Source organism: Mangifera indica, chromosome 16 (genome assembly GCF_011075055.1).
Source record: "Mangifera indica cultivar Alphonso chromosome 16, CATAS_Mindica_2.1, whole genome shotgun sequence".
Classification (NCBI taxonomy): Eukaryota; Viridiplantae; Streptophyta; class Magnoliopsida; order Sapindales; family Anacardiaceae; genus Mangifera; species Mangifera indica.
In genome coordinates, this window is record NC_058152.1 from 11,990,886 (window position 1) to 12,006,432 (window position 15,547).

Here is a 15,547-nt window from a genome sequence, read left to right on the forward strand (position 1 = left end):
AGCGAAGAGTCCAAGGATTAGGGAGATGTGATGGAGTTGAAGTCAAATGTCAGGGAATTAAGGTAACTCAGAGTTTCTTTCCTTTTGAGCTGGGGAGTGTAGATGTAATTTTAGGAATAGATTGGCTTTGTAAATTGGGAGAGGTGAAAATTAATTGGAAATTACAAACAATGAAATTCGAATGGGAGGGACGACGTGTGGAATTAAAGGGAGACATCTCATTATGCAGAGCTGAATCTTCCCTGAAGGCTGTAATCAACTCTGTAAGAGAAGGTTGAGAAGGGTATTGGGTGGAATTCAGGGGTTTGTCGGAGGAAGAATCTAATTCACAGCACTTAGAACCAGGTCTGAAGGAATTGTTAGAGGAGTACCAACATCTTTTCTGTGAACCCACTAACCTGCCTCCAAGAAGAACCCAAGATCATGCTATTAGACTTTTGCCAAATGCCCCACCCCCAAACATACGCCCATACAGATACCCACATTTCCAGAAAAATGAGATAGAGAGAATTATTCAGGAGATGCTGGCAGCAGGAGTAATTAGACCAAGCGTAAGCCCATTCTCTAGTCCCGTGTTATTAGTAAAGGAAAAGGATGGAGGTTGAAGATTCTGTGTCGACTACCGTGCTCTCAACAAGGTTACTGTCCCAGACAAATTTCTGATTCCCGCCATTGATGAACTGTTCGACGAATTGGCTGGTGCAACAATTTTCAGTAAGCTGGATCTGAAATCTGGCTACCACCAAATCCGAATCAGAGAAGAAGACATAGAGAAGACAGCTTTTCGGACGCATGATGGACATTACGAATTTCTCGTGATGCCTTTCGGTCTTTCGAACGCACCAACAACCTTTCAGGCAGTGATGAACGAGATCTTTAGACCTTATTTAAGACGATTTCTTCTCGTTTTTTTTGACGACATTCTGATTTATAGTAAGGATTCAGGGGAGCATACAAAGCATCTTAGGATAGTGCTGGAGCTATTGAAGGACCACCAACTGGTTTTAAATTCCAAAAAATGTGCATTTGGACAGAAAAAAATAAGCTACTTGGGCCACATTGTTTCGGCAGAAGGGGTGGAAGCTGACCCCCTTAAAATTCAAGCAATGAAGACTTGGCCTATTCCGAAAGATTTACGAGAACTGAGAGGATTCTTGGGCTTAACAGGATACTACCGAAGGTTTGTTCAGGGATATGGCAAGATCGCTGAACCACTCACGAGATTGTTAAAAAAAGATTCCTTTGTTTGGAGTGAGGAAGCTACCCGAGCATTTGAGAAATTAAAACAGGTGATGTCGACAGCCCCTGTATTAGCCTTGCCTGACTTTTCAAAAGAATTTGTTATAGAAACTGATGCATCTGGAGTGGGATTGGGTGCTGTTCTCATGCAAGATAGGAGGCCAGTGGCTTATATTAGTAAAGCGCTTTCAATTCAGAACCGGAGCAAATCTGTATATGAGAGGGAGCTGATGGCGATTGTGATGGCGTTTCAAAAATGGCGTCATTACTTGTTGGGAAGGCATTTCAAAGTAAAGACAGACCAACGGAGCCTCCGATTTCTGACAGATCAACGAGTTATTGGAGCTGACCAACAGAAATGGGTGATGAAAATGCTTGGGTATAATTTCGAAATTCTATACAAGCCTGGAAGTGAAAATAGAGTAGCAGATGCCCTCTCTCGGAAGTCAGAGGCGGATGGGGAAATTTGGGCAATCTCCACAACACAAATAATAGGCTTGGAGCAGGTGGAAAAGGAAATTTCAGAGGATGAGAAGCTCAGGGGTATAGTGCAGGATTTGTTGACGAATTCCGACTCTCATGAAGGTTACAAGCTGCAGAAAGGAAGGTTACTCTATCAAGGCAGGTTAGTCCTTTCGAAGACTTCCTCTTTTATTCCTATTTTTCTAATGGAATTCCACGCCTCTCCGTATGGTGGACACTCTGGATTTTTTCACACCTATAAGCGAGTTTCCAGCGTGCTTTATTGGGAGGGGATGAAAGCTACTGTGAAAAAATTTGTATCAGAATACGAAATTTGTCAGCGGATGAAATATGAAGCATCATCTCCGGCTGGACTGTTGCAACCATTGCCCATCCCTACCAAAGTATGGGATGATATTTCAATTGACTTCATCACAGGCCTTCCGAAAACAGCACAAGCAGACACCATTCTGGTGGTAGTTGACAGGATGACGAAATATGCTCATTTTTTGGTGTTGAAACACCCTTTCACAGCTGTTGAAGTCGCCAAGAAATTCATTCAAGAAGTTGTAAAATTGCATGGTTTTCCTCGATCAATCGTTTCTGACCGTGATCGACTTTTTTTAAGCCAATTCTGGACGGAAATCTTTAAAGCTGCTGGTACCACGCTCAAGTTTAGTTCGGCGTACCACCCTCAATCCGACGGGCAGACGGAAATAGTGAATAGGAGTTTGGAAACCTATTTGCGGTGTTTTTGCTTTCGTTAGCCTAAGCAATGGCCTAAATGGCTCTCGTGGGCGGAGTATTGGTTCAATACATCTTACAATGCATCTGCCGGCATGACACCTTTCAGGGCATTGTATGGTAGAGAACCACCGGCATTACTAAGATGGGTCGAAGAGATATCGAAGATAGATGAAGTCAACAAGATAATTGGGGAAAGGAATGCAGTGTTGGATGAACTTAAGGACAACTTGAGTAAAGCTCAAGAAAAAATGAAGAAACAGGCTGACAAAAGAAGGAGAGCAGTTCAATATTCAGTGGGAGATTATGTATTTTTAAAAATCCAACCGTATCGCTTCAAATCACTGGCAAGCCGAGCAAATGAAAAACTCAGCCCAAGATACTACGGTCCTTTCGACATACTGCAGAAAATTGGATCGGTAGCTTACCGTTTAAATCTACCTCCTACTGCAAAGATTCATTCAGTATTCCATGTTTCACAATTGAAGAAAAGAGTGGGCCCAACAGTAACCCCTCAACCTCTTCCTGCATGCATGACCGACAATGGAGAATTATAGGTGCAGCCATCTAAAATATTACAATACCGATACTCTCAGCGTGGGGAATTGGAAATCTTGGTGAATTGGGAAGGCCTCCCTGAATGTGAGAACTCCTGGGAATTATTCACCACTTTCAGAAATCTCTTTCCACAATTTCACCTTGAGGACAAGGTGCCTTTGGATGGCAGGGGAAATGTTAGGACTAATGTATACATATCACGCAGGAAGAAACACACTAAAGAGAGGAAACCAAAAGGTGACAACAGATGGGGACAGGTGTCACCCCAGCAGACTCCAAGGCCTTCATAACCAACAAAGCACAGCAGGTCACAGACAGCAGCTGCAGAAACGGTTAAAGGAATGGTCACAGACGACAGCTGGAGAAACGGTTAAAGGAATATAAAAAGAGAATGAGCGTCAGGGAGAGGGACAGAAGAAAAATATGAGAAGAGTGGAGGAGAATTGAGGAGGGAGCAGACCTTTTGTAGGCTCTGCAGGCAATTTACTTATTGTTAAGTTTATTTTATGTAATTTGGTTTTCCAGAGTAGTATTAAGGAATTATTTCTGTAATCAGAAGAGATTGTTTATCTTTATTAGGGAATGTTGGCAGACTTTCATATTTTGATTGAACTAAACATATAACGTTCATTATTACACATTTGAGGATAATGGCTCTCCTCTGAATCTATTTTCTCTGTTCTGATTTCTTCTTCTTACTTCTTCTTATTACTTTGTCTTGAGTCCTGAGTTCCGGAGATAGTGCTCGCCCATTGCGGACCTTTAGACTGTGAGGCTGCTGTTGTGAACATCTACCCACAGGAGTTGAAGGAGGGCTCGTTACTGCTACTAAGCTCCCTTCAGGTACCTAACACAATTGCTCCAATCCTTTGATGCCAGCTAGAATATTTTCCTCTCCCCTGCTGCTATGCAACTTACTGCTGCTGTGCTCCATTCTTCTTCTCTTCCTCTTCATTTTGCAAGATACATACACCCGAGACCTAACATTTCCCCTCCCATTGAGAGGCATCTTGTCCCCAAGGTGAAAATGAGGAAAAAGATGCTTGAAGGCTATATCAATTTCCCATGAATCCTCACAGGCAGGTAAATCCTTCCATCTCACCAAAGTTTCCAGGTCTCCCAAAGCTGAATAATGATAAGCCAAGATGTCCAAAGGTTGTAACTCTAATTCGCCATCTTCATTCATACAATCAGGAAGCAGCTGGGTGATCTGAGTTGGTCCAAGCTGCTTCTTCAACTGCGAGACATGGAAGACGGGATGGATTTTGGTGGCAGGAGGCAGTGAAAGACAATATGCTACAGCGCCCACTTTCTTCAAAATTTTATAAGGCATGTAAAAATGTTGGCTGAGTTTCTCATTGGGTCTAGTGGCCAATGAGCAGAAACAATATGGTTGGAATTTTAGGAAGACATGATCCCCCACCTCAAAACGAATTTCTTGTCATTTCCTATTTGCAAACTTTTTCATCCTATTTTTTAATCAAGACATTAAATTCTCGCTGTAAATTCTCCTTCAACTCATCAAGGATGGCATTATGCTCTCGAATCAAGACATTAACTTCTTCTATTTTTGATTCTTCTTCTACCCAAAGCAGTTCTGCCAGTGGGTCTCTCCCGTAGAGAGCCTTAAAAGGAGATATGCTCATAGAATTGTTCTAGATAGTGTTGAACCAATATTCAGCCAATGACAGCCAATTTGGCCACTGTTTGGGCTGTTGAGAGCAAAAACATCGCAAGTAAGTTTTGAGACTCCTATTTACACCTCTGTTTGACCATCCGACTGAGAATGGTAGGCTGAACTAAACTTCGAATTGGTTCCCACTGCCTTAAACAACTCTCCCTAAAACTGACTAAAAGAAACTCTGTCACAGTTTGAAACTATAGAATGAGGAAAGCTGTGTACCTTCACTAATTCACTGATGAACTTACGAGCCACTTCAGCTTCTGTGAAAGGGTGTCAGAGGGCTATAAAATGGTTGTATTTTGTTAGCCGATCTACCACAACTAAAATGGAATCCTCTCTCATTGTTTTTGGCAGCCCTATGATGAAGTCAATCAAGATATCTTCCCAAACCTTGGAAGGCAGGGGAAGCGGCTAGAGTATATTTCATTCTTTGATAGATATCACACTCCGCCACATATTTCTTGACATCTGCCTTTATCCCTTCCCAAAACAAAACTGCAAAAATCCACCTGAAAGTTCGAAAGAACCCAAAATGTCCACCGAGAGGTGAGGAGTGAAAATCAGATAAGAACTGAGGAATGTAGACTGAGTTTCGAGGAAGAACAGGCCTACCTTTATGCAGCAATCTGCCCTTTTTTAATTCGTAGCCTGGATGCGCATCTACTCTGTTCAACAGGTCATGAATGATGTTCTTATTCGAATTTCAGGTTTCATTACCCTCTAACCCCACCACTTGAGTTGTCGTCACTGCCCAAAGCCCTTCTTTGAATTTCGGAATACGAGCGAGTGTATCTGTTGCTTTATTCTTGCATTCCAGACGACACTGAATTTTGAAGTCGAAACCTAGCATTTTCATGACCCACTTTTGTTGATCACTGCTGATACCACTGATCTGTTAAGAACTCCAAGCTGCATTGGTCGATTCTAACTTTGAAATGTCATCCCAACAGAAAATGCCTCCATTTTTAGAACGCCATAACAATGGCCATCAGCTCCCTTTCATATACCAGTTTGCTTTGGTTTCTGACAGACAACGCCTTACTCATGAAAGAAATGGGACAGTCATCTTGCATTAATACAAACTTTACACCTAAACCTGAAGCATCAGTCTCAATAAATAAAACTCCCAAAAAATAAGGCAACGTAAGCATGGGAACCATAGTCCTTGCTTTTTTCAACCTGTTGAAAGCCTCTGCAGCTTCTTCATTCCATACAAAAGCGTCCTTTTTTAATAAGCTAGTGAAGGACTCTGCATTCTTCTTGTACCCCTTTACAGGGTGCCTAGAATAGCCTATTAAGCCTAAAAAACCCCTGAGTTCACTTAAATCCTTCAGAGCAGGCCAATCTTGCATCGCCTGAATTTTTTTAGAGTTAGCTTTGACTCCTCCTGCTGAAACAATATGACCCAGGTAGTCTATACAATCTTGTCTGAATGCACATTTCTTCAAATTAACAATCAACTTGTGATCGTTCAGTAACTCTAGGACAACCCGCAAGTGCCTCAAATGATCCTACATTTGACCACTAAAGACTAGAATGTTGTCCAAAAAGACTAGTACAAATCTTCACAAATATGGCCGAAAGATCTCGTTCATCAAACTCTCAAAGGTTGCCGATGCATGTGAGCGCCCAAATGGCATTACAAGAAATTTGTAATGGCTGTCATGAGTGCGAAAGACAGTTTTTGTCACATCCTTCTCCCTCACATGAATCTGATTATAGCCTAATTTTTGATCCAATATGTTGAATACCGTCGCCCCGATTAATTCATCAAACAACTCATCTATGGTCGGGATTGGAAATTTGTCTAATATCATTATTTTATTTAGGGCGCAATAGTCCACACAGAATTGCCACCCTTCACTTTTTTCTTTACCAACAATACTGGGCTTAAAAACAGGTTGACACTTGGTTGAATCACCCGTGTTGTTATCATCTCCTTGACTTTCTTCTCGATTTCATTTTCTGGAAATGCAAGTACCCATAGGGTCGTATATTTGGAGGTTGGGCTGGTGGAAGGAGTCGCATTGTGTGATCATGTACTCTTTTGGGTGGCAATCCAGATGGCTCCCTAAATAATGCCCCATATTCCTCTAACAAACTTCTGAGTCTAGACTCTGTTTCAATCTCCGTATTCTCCCTTGAATGCGTCACTCCCCTGTATTCAAGCTAGAAACCTTCTCCCGCACTTTGACCGAATTAACCACTGCCTTTAACGAAGACTCCAATCAACTCAAGGATGCATCCCCTTTCAGTTGAACTCTCTTCCCTTCTTAATCAAAAGTCATTGTTTGCAACCTCCAATTTACTTTTGTCTCACCTAACCTACATAACCAATCCATGCCAAGCATGATGTCTATGCTCCCAATTTGAAAGGGAAAAAATTCAGCTTCACAATCATCCCCTAAAATTGAAGTTCCACCGAATCACATCTGCCCATGCCTTTCACTCTTTTCTCATCTCCTAACGTGACAACAAAGCGAGCTAGTGTCATGGGAATCCTCAATTTCTCCATTAATGCTCTTGAAATGAAATTATAGGCGATCCCACTATCCAATAAAGTCACCACTTCAAAAACCCAACAAACTTCATAGTTTTGGGTGTGTTAAATCCCACCACAGAGCTTAAATTCAGTGTTAATTTCATCTCCCTTTCTTCCATGGCTAGTTCTTCATCTTCACCGACATCTAGTTCTTCTTTTTCACCTTCCAAAGCGATCATAACCTAAAATTATCGAAACTTGGACTTGTGACCCAGAGTGAACTTCTCGTCACATCTAAAGCAAAGGTCTTTCTCTAACTTTGACCGAAATTCCTCGTCAGAGAGATGATGGTAATTACCATCACGGCGTGGAAAAGTGGTGTTACAGTTGCTCGCTCCTCAAGACATCAGCAGTGTGGCTGAGCAATTATGGGTTTCATTTCTTAAGGCTTGGGTATTTTGTGAATAGGTTGGTGGTCAGATTGGGTCAGTTTGGGTCAGGTTGGTGGTCAGTGGGTTGGGCATGGTATTGGACTGGGCTTGGTAAGCTGTTAGGCTGTTGGACTGGGTCAAAGTTATAGCCTGATGGACTGTGGGGCCAGATGTGTTTGTGAAATGGATTGGGCGACAGCAGTGGGAGTCTTGGGCTTTTGCTTTTGGATGGGTATATTACGTTTCGAATCGGGCGTCTCTCACCCAATTTTTCTTTTCGATTTTCTGCACCCGAATCATGGCTTCTTTTAAGGTGGTCGGATGGAAGAGTTTAACCTCAGCCTTCACCGTTCTCCTTAAACCAATCATAGACGCTGACAGTAACACTTCTTCTAATGCATCTCCGAGCGATGTAGAAATTGCTTCAAAATTGCTCCAATACTCTTCCACGATGTCAAACAGCCTCAACGCCATTAAATCCTCTTACAAAGAACCCTCTAGAATTGAACGAAACCAAAGTAGCATTTCACGCTTCAGTTAATCCCAATCAGAGAAGGGTTGACGCACTTCACTTCATTGAAATCACCGTAATGCTTCCCATCAACACACATGTCGATGGTTGCCAACTTCTCTTTCTCGGAAATTTTGTTAACTGAAAAATATTGCTCTACCCTAAAAATCCATCCAACTAGATTTTCCCCCATAAACACCGGTAGCTCCAAACGACGATGCATTACTTGCTAGCGTACCCCCCAGTATTATCATTGGTCTCCTAGTGATTCTCACACAGTTTCCACTTGCTCTGGCTCTTCTGTTGTAGGCGATGGTAAGTGGGAGGGTGAAGATGGACCCTCCATTGGAGCCTTCCCTTTGTCGGTCGTTGCTCCATGTCTCACCGCCAATAGCTTCCTCAACTCACATAAGTATTCCTTCATGGTCTCTATTCCTTTTTCCACCTGCTGCAAACGTCCATTGACAACTTGTATGTTCCCTTCATCTCTCTCATCTTGCTGTCAAACTCCACCATCCTTCCCTTCACAAATTTTAGCTCCTCCATTCCATCCACCTTAGCTTCCATCCTCGTTATTTGGCTCTGATGCCAAATTGTTAGAGACCTGGAATGAATTGGACAACACTTTCCTTGTTTTCTTTGTATTCACCAATTCCTCAACAACAACAGCAATGTTATTCTATTATTTCAACTCAGCCAGTGCAATCTTTACAACCCAATTCTTATTTAAACATTCAAATCAATTTCTCAGCAAACAAACACAAAGCTAATACTCAATGTCAATGGAAATAAACATCTCTTTTCTGCATTACTGAAATTCCATAATAAAGTTGGAAACGTTCATTACAACTTTGATTAATAAAATGAAAATAAGAGCAACATACTGAATACCCAAATGGAAGAAGAAAATCCGAGATCCTCAGGCATTTCGAGAGGCCTGTGCTCTCTCACTCAACCACACTTAGTTAATTTTCTGCTTCCCACTCTCAGACTGATTTCCATCCTTTTTGTTCCTCGCCAATTCCCCCTCTCTCTTCATAGTGCCACGTGTCCTTATTGCCTCAAAATGCCCATGCACATTTTGGTTTGCCAATTGCTCCAATCCTTTGTTGCTAGCTAAAATATTTTCCTCTCCCTTGCTGCTATGCAACTTACTGCTGCTGTTCTCCATTCTTCTTAGCTGCTTCTTCATTTTGCAAGATACATACACCCGAGACCTAACATATGTGAAGCTCTATATCACTAATATCGGCCTGCAAAGCAGACCTCAGTTCACAAATTTGCCTTGTTTGCACTTCAACGCAGTGTCCATACTCCATCTCAAATGCAGCAATTCTTGCACAAACCTTGGTGAGGACTTTTTGTTGAGGACTTTTTGTTGATTGCAAAAACATGAAATGACAAAAGGTAGTGATTTATAAGCAACAGGAACTACTGGAAAACTGTCTTTGTATCTGCATGAGTTTGTAACAAAATAGAAAAAGAAAAAAGCCTCATTTCATTTTGAAGGGAATATCTTTTAATCTATTTAAGGCCCTTTAATGAGCAAATTATTTCATTTTATTTAATAAATTGAAAAATGAATCACCTTAAGAAGCTCAGAAGGGTGAAATCCTCCAATCCAAAAGAAAAAACGTTCAGCTGCTATCTTCCACATGCCAGACATTATATAGAAAACATGGGCTTTTGCACCATTAGATTTCATGAGGAAAAGTTTAAAATAATGGCTCAAGCCACCCTCCACTAGTATGTGAAGCTCCATATCATTAATATGGGCCTGCAAAGCAGACCTCATTTCACAAATTTGACTTGTTTGCTCTTCAACCCAGTGTCCATACTCCATTCTCAAACACTACAATTCCTGCACAAACCTCGGTGAGGACTTTTTGTTGAATGCAAGAACATGAAATGACAAAAAGTAGTGTTCTATAAGCAACAGGAACTACTGGAAATCAAATTTCAAAGAACAGATTCAGCACATCAGAGATTATATACATAGCTTCATAGCACAACATCATTTTTCATGGAGGTGTCAAGTTTGCAAAGTGCTGGAAACTTGTGCTTGTGGATGGCTGAAATCTATTGTGAGGAACATTTTTGAGACATTGATTTATGGACAGCATCGAAAATGACTTCAGTGCGGATGAAGAGGTGATATAAATTTTCTTACGTAGTCGTTACAAGGACTTGAAATGATATAGGAAACAAAACTATGAAAAATTCACAGGAATCATGCTTTGAAGGGAACACAATTAATCAACAAATAGCAGGTGCATACCATGAGTGGTGGTGGTAAGCTAGTAGTAACAAAATTTCACAAACTGTCTTAATATTATGTGTACACTCTTGGTTCCGAGATTCACATATCAATAAAATGCAATTAGAGTCATGCAATTTCAAGAAATAGAAATGTTTGAGAGTGAGGACACCAAAACAATAAGTAATTCAGCAATACTTTGACAAACCTGGGTTTACAGCCATCTCAGAACTTTCTAAGCCACGACCTATATACAAACCCTGCAGTGTGGCATTCGGTGTTTCAAATATTTTAATGTAAATAGGCGCTCATAACAGATACGAATTAATTCAAAATCCCATACCACTTGTTGCCTGTTAGGGAATCTGTTCAAATCACGCCTCATCATAACTTTTCCACAATCGGCTTTTACGAGCAGCCTCACAGTTTTGTGCAAGACATCTTTGTATCTGCAAAAGTTTGTAACAAAAAACAAAGAGAAAAAAGATCACTTCATGTTGAAGGGAATATCTATTTGAAAACCATATAAAAATTAGTGACAACCTATGGTTAAACTTGTTTTATTGTGAGACTGCTAGCACTAAATACACTAAAGTCAAAGGTAATGCATAGTCCATCAAGTAATTTATGTGCCAATTCTTGGCTTAATGCAGAAATAGACTAGTTGAGTAATTTCTACGTTAAGGATGGAGAAGAGCACCAATTTGAAAATAGTTATTATTCCACAAAGCCAGAGAAAACAACATAATAGTATAAAGGTCCAAATTCAAGATACCCTGCACTGCATCACATTCAACAATAAAATAAACAAGCACTGATCTGAAATTTGAAATTGCAAATTTTCCAGGGCTCAAAATTTGGAGATCAGATTAACTTCTAACTGAAGTAAGGGCATGTTTATACCATGGATAAAGAAAAATAGATAAGCAAGTATAAACAGATCAGAAAAATGAGTTTCCATTGGCAAATAAAAACTCATCATTCATCTTTAGTATTGTAACAGAAACAGATTTTGCAACTGTATCTCACACGTGTCCTCCCATCTAATTAGTCTCCATAAATAGATAAACCCAACCTGCTGGTAAAAACAGAAGAACCAGTATCAAAGTTCCCTTATTTGACTTGCTCACATCCTCTCTTATTTTAAATGTTATTTCCAATTTTCCAGTAGGTTAAATTTCATATCAAATGGACAATATTGAAAACTTTTAGAAGGAAATAAAGTACAGAACAATACTTGTACATAGCACTAAAAGAAAACAAATAAGAACAATTATAATCAAGTATCCTTTCACAAAAGAAAAACAATCAAAGTCTTCAAACCTAAGCTTGCAACAAGAGGATGAATTATTCAACATAGATTCATAAAATAATCATTATAAACAGAAAATTTGCAGAAAAACAGGGGAGAAAACTTAACAATAATCAGGCTTCTTTATATTGGTTCAGTAACTTGACAATATCAGTAACTCTAACATCAAGGCAATGGAACAAGCTACAATCATCTGTGAAAATCTTAATCGACCAAATAGCTAATTAGTATTTTTCGTAGGACAATATACTACCCACTCTTTTGCTTATGCAAAGAATCCATAGAACTAATAAAAGATAACAAAACCTTGTATGGACATTTATCTAAACCCCTAGGCAAATAAAATTGGTGATACAACAAAGAAGCCCCAGCAATAAACTTTAACACTATAACAACCATAAAATGTATTGTTAAATATACAAATAAACAAGACAGAACCCAACGGGGTCATAATCATAAGTATATGAAACAAATGTAGAATAAGTCCGGACATTATGATGAATGACTGCACACTAGAAGTGCTGATCCAAAAAAGTAAAGAAAAGCAAAGAAAGAGAACAGAAAAGGTGATCTTTCAACCAATTTGTCTGTCAATTGAAAGGCTGCTACAATCATATAGCAATAAAAAAGAATATTCATTACAGCCATTCATTAAGAAGCAATGAAGATCGCACCAAAACAAAAGTATTGAAAAGGTAATAACTTAGCACATCAACGGGAGAGTTCGTCTCAGTCAGGGAAGAAAAAATCATACCGAAGTCTGATGAAGACAAATAGTTCGATGCAACAACGATTTGAAGACAAGTTATGGAGACTTCGCCGAGATTTTGAGTGCCAGAGAGGAGACAAGTTGAGAAGCTGTACAGGAGATGACTAGGGATGCCGGAGAGGAGATGAGTTTGAAAGCTGTAGAGCAGACGACTTTGTGACACCGGAGGGCAGAGGAGTTTATATATATATTAGGGTTTTTGGCTTGGGAATGTATTTGAGTTTTTCAACATTAACTATGGGAATTTGATAATTGACCAAACCTTGGTGAGTATTGATTGGTTTGGCAAAAAAAATTTATTATGTACACGTTTTAAAAACTCATAAGTTAATCTTTTAATTATATTCTGTTCAATTCTCCGGGGGTGTAACATCATTTTTGAAACTATTGGGGCATCCTGTATTTTAAAAATTTCAAAAGACTCAAAACTTTTTATAAATTTCCAATAACCCTCTAAAAATTTAAAAAAACCCTTTACATTTTTAGAAATTATAATTTATCTCATGATATATAATTATACAGCAAAGATACTTTTATTATAAAAAGAGAGAAATAAAGAATGAGATTGAAAGTACAAAGAAATAATATGTTTCTTATATAATTTAAATATTTTTAATTATTTGTTAATGTAGTGTTATTTAATTATTTTAAAAAATAAAATAATAATTTCAGTTTTTAATTATGTTGTTACAATAAAATGGTTTAATTTTGGATAAGAAAAATTATTTATGTATATGATTTTGGATGAAGAAATGTTATCGATGTCAATTAGAGATGAAGAAGGGTTTTACAGCCAAACTTGGGTGGGAAAATGTGATTCACTCACAAATAAATTCTCTGCACATTCACTAAGGTTGCACACAAATCTTGCATTTGATAACTACATCGTGGGGATAAAAGCATATTCTTTGATCATTTGGTTGCTGAGCAAAAACAGGCTGGCTATGAACTTGATAATCGTAAAGAGTTTGGACCAGCCAGAGGATATCTCTCAGGCATTCCTCCATATGCTGCCCTGTCAAAGAAAATGTTGTGTCTTGCTCACAAGTGCACGACACATCAGAAAACAGGCGGAACAAGCCTACCGGGAGCTGCCTTGGCACTGTGAGAAAGAAATCCACCGTATCCTCACTTTGCTCTTTGTTTCTTGGAGTGTTGACGTCTACCAAAATCTCCACCCCTTTTCTTATCAGATTTCGACCTCTCCAGTTGTTCAATCCTTTTCTGAAGTGGATCGAGAGGATAGTCAGGTTCAAGCCTGTACTCTTGGACACAACTAACTACAGCTTTAAAGGCAGCAAGTTCCTGTGCATTTACATCAATCTGTATTGAAAAGAAATTTCTCATTTAGCATTTAGTTACAAAGGAATTTCCAAGCATCACTCACTCATTATGCTTTAGTATGAAAATTAACCGGTGCACTAGTATCTCCACCCGAACTCACACCCTTTCCCTGTGAGTTACTCCTTCAATTCTTTAAGTATGTCTTCAAGAAGTGAACAGGGGGAAAGCTTTCAGTAACATGGAAGGCATGAATGAAATGTACGGCATCAATTTGTTTCCTGCTGTTAACCGAGGACTCAACAAACCCTGTACAGAGACTGAGGCTAGATGATTAGCAAATTTCACATCAAATTATTTGTCCAAGTTATGCGAAGCGGCAATGGATATAACACCTAATTAATTACTAGTTAATACCAAGCTTACAGCAGTATCGAAGAGCATCCAATACCCTTTCATAGCCTAGAGAACCAAATCTGTAACCATATAACACCTAATTAAATAGTAGTTAGTAACATAATCCAATTCCAGGCAAGAAATCTAGAGAATATTAAAATGACAGTCAAGGGAATTTGTGTCCACACGCCTAGTTGCCAATCTGAAAACACACTGAATAACATTTAAAAAAAGAGGCACTTCAACATTCTGTAATAGAGAACTACAGAGCATAGACCACGAATGTAAATTGCAGAGAGTCAGCCAAATAGTTCAGAAGGCAACATGAAGTAAGCTTTACCTTGAAACTATTAAACTACCATGCAGTAAGCCACGTCATCTATAAAGAACACCATAGGAAAAACTTCCAAGTTTAGGCATATCGTGAAGATTAGGCAAACAAGAGGCCTTAGAAATGGAGTAAATTTCCTCTGGAAGCAGCACCTGCTTTAGTAAATTTGCACAACCATCAGCCATCCCTTTACCGTATGAGAAAGGGACATGGGGACATAAAGGGGATCTTATCAATATGTTCTGATCTAATATTATAAGCTCAGGGATTTTGTACTTACATGACCTTTTCTGTAACAACATTTCAACCTTCAAGTTTCAATCGCTTATGAGGTCTTTCATCATTTTTGTCCACTCTTGGATCTTTTCTCGAATCATCATTTTTGTGATACAATAAAGTCACTCCACATTTTTTCACTGGGCTTTGAACCATACCATTCTTAGTTGCATGTTCAATGAAGAACTCAACAGCACCCTGGCTATTCAAATTGAGTGGAGGAAATTTCCCAGGCATCTTAATGTAACTATAAGCTATGAATATATGATCTGATTCAATAATGTTCTCACCTTCAAGAGTCCCAGGCCTAAAGTTTAATGAGTCCGTTAACTCACCATTGGAAATAATCTCTCCATTAATAATCAGGCGAAATCCAACAAGCAAATTTCTAAGTTTTTGAGAGTCTTGTGATGATATAACAGCACATAAAGCGAAACCAAATAAGTTATCATTAATCCAACCTTCTGGGAACTTTATAAAAGATCCATTACTTTTTAAGTCAAACCACTTTGGAATTTCACATCCAGAGTAAAAAATGTCCGCCGACCCCCAAGAACGACTGATTTTTTGCATCTGCAACAGTAGTCCACTTAATACTATATATTTTAATAATATGTCGTAAGAAACTCTATATTCATAAATCAGCAGTCCGAGTAAGATTTTCAGATATAAAATATTTTTATTAAAGAATTATCAACTTTGTCTTAGATTAGGACAATATAGTATTTCATTATATCAAATAAAAATAATTAAATATATTAATTAATTTGTTAACAATAGTAAATTTATATGCATAAGAATATTAAATATATTT

At 38.9% G+C, this 15,547-nt stretch overlaps 2 long non-coding RNA genes across 8 annotated transcripts; both read right to left on the reverse strand.

The window, feature by feature from the left end:
- Positions 1–8,894: 8,894 nt before the first annotated feature.
- Positions 8,895–12,653, reverse strand: LOC123199245. 2 transcript variants are annotated; one of them, XR_006498267.1, is made up of 5 exons: positions 12,435–12,653; positions 10,712–10,817; positions 10,577–10,628; positions 9,700–9,972; positions 8,895–9,565 (listed from the first exon to the last, which is right to left on the reverse strand). It is a non-coding gene; the product is annotated as an uncharacterized LOC123199245 (long non-coding RNA). The 2 variants fall into 2 exon arrangements; XR_006498266.1 differs by having other exon boundaries at positions 8,895–9,482; positions 12,435–12,648.
- A 541-nt stretch (positions 12,654–13,194) lies between these two features.
- On the reverse strand, positions 13,195–15,271 carry LOC123199247. 6 transcript variants are annotated; one of them, XR_006498272.1, is made up of 4 exons: positions 14,743–15,271; positions 14,157–14,609; positions 13,864–14,039; positions 13,195–13,772 (listed from the first exon to the last, which is right to left on the reverse strand). It is a non-coding gene; the product is annotated as an uncharacterized LOC123199247 (long non-coding RNA). The 6 variants fall into 6 exon arrangements; XR_006498271.1 differs by having other exon boundaries at positions 13,195–13,754; positions 13,837–14,039; XR_006498270.1 differs by lacking the exon at positions 13,195–13,772 and having other exon boundaries at positions 13,779–14,039; positions 14,157–14,223; positions 14,467–14,609.
- Positions 15,272–15,547: the final 276 nt, after the last annotated feature.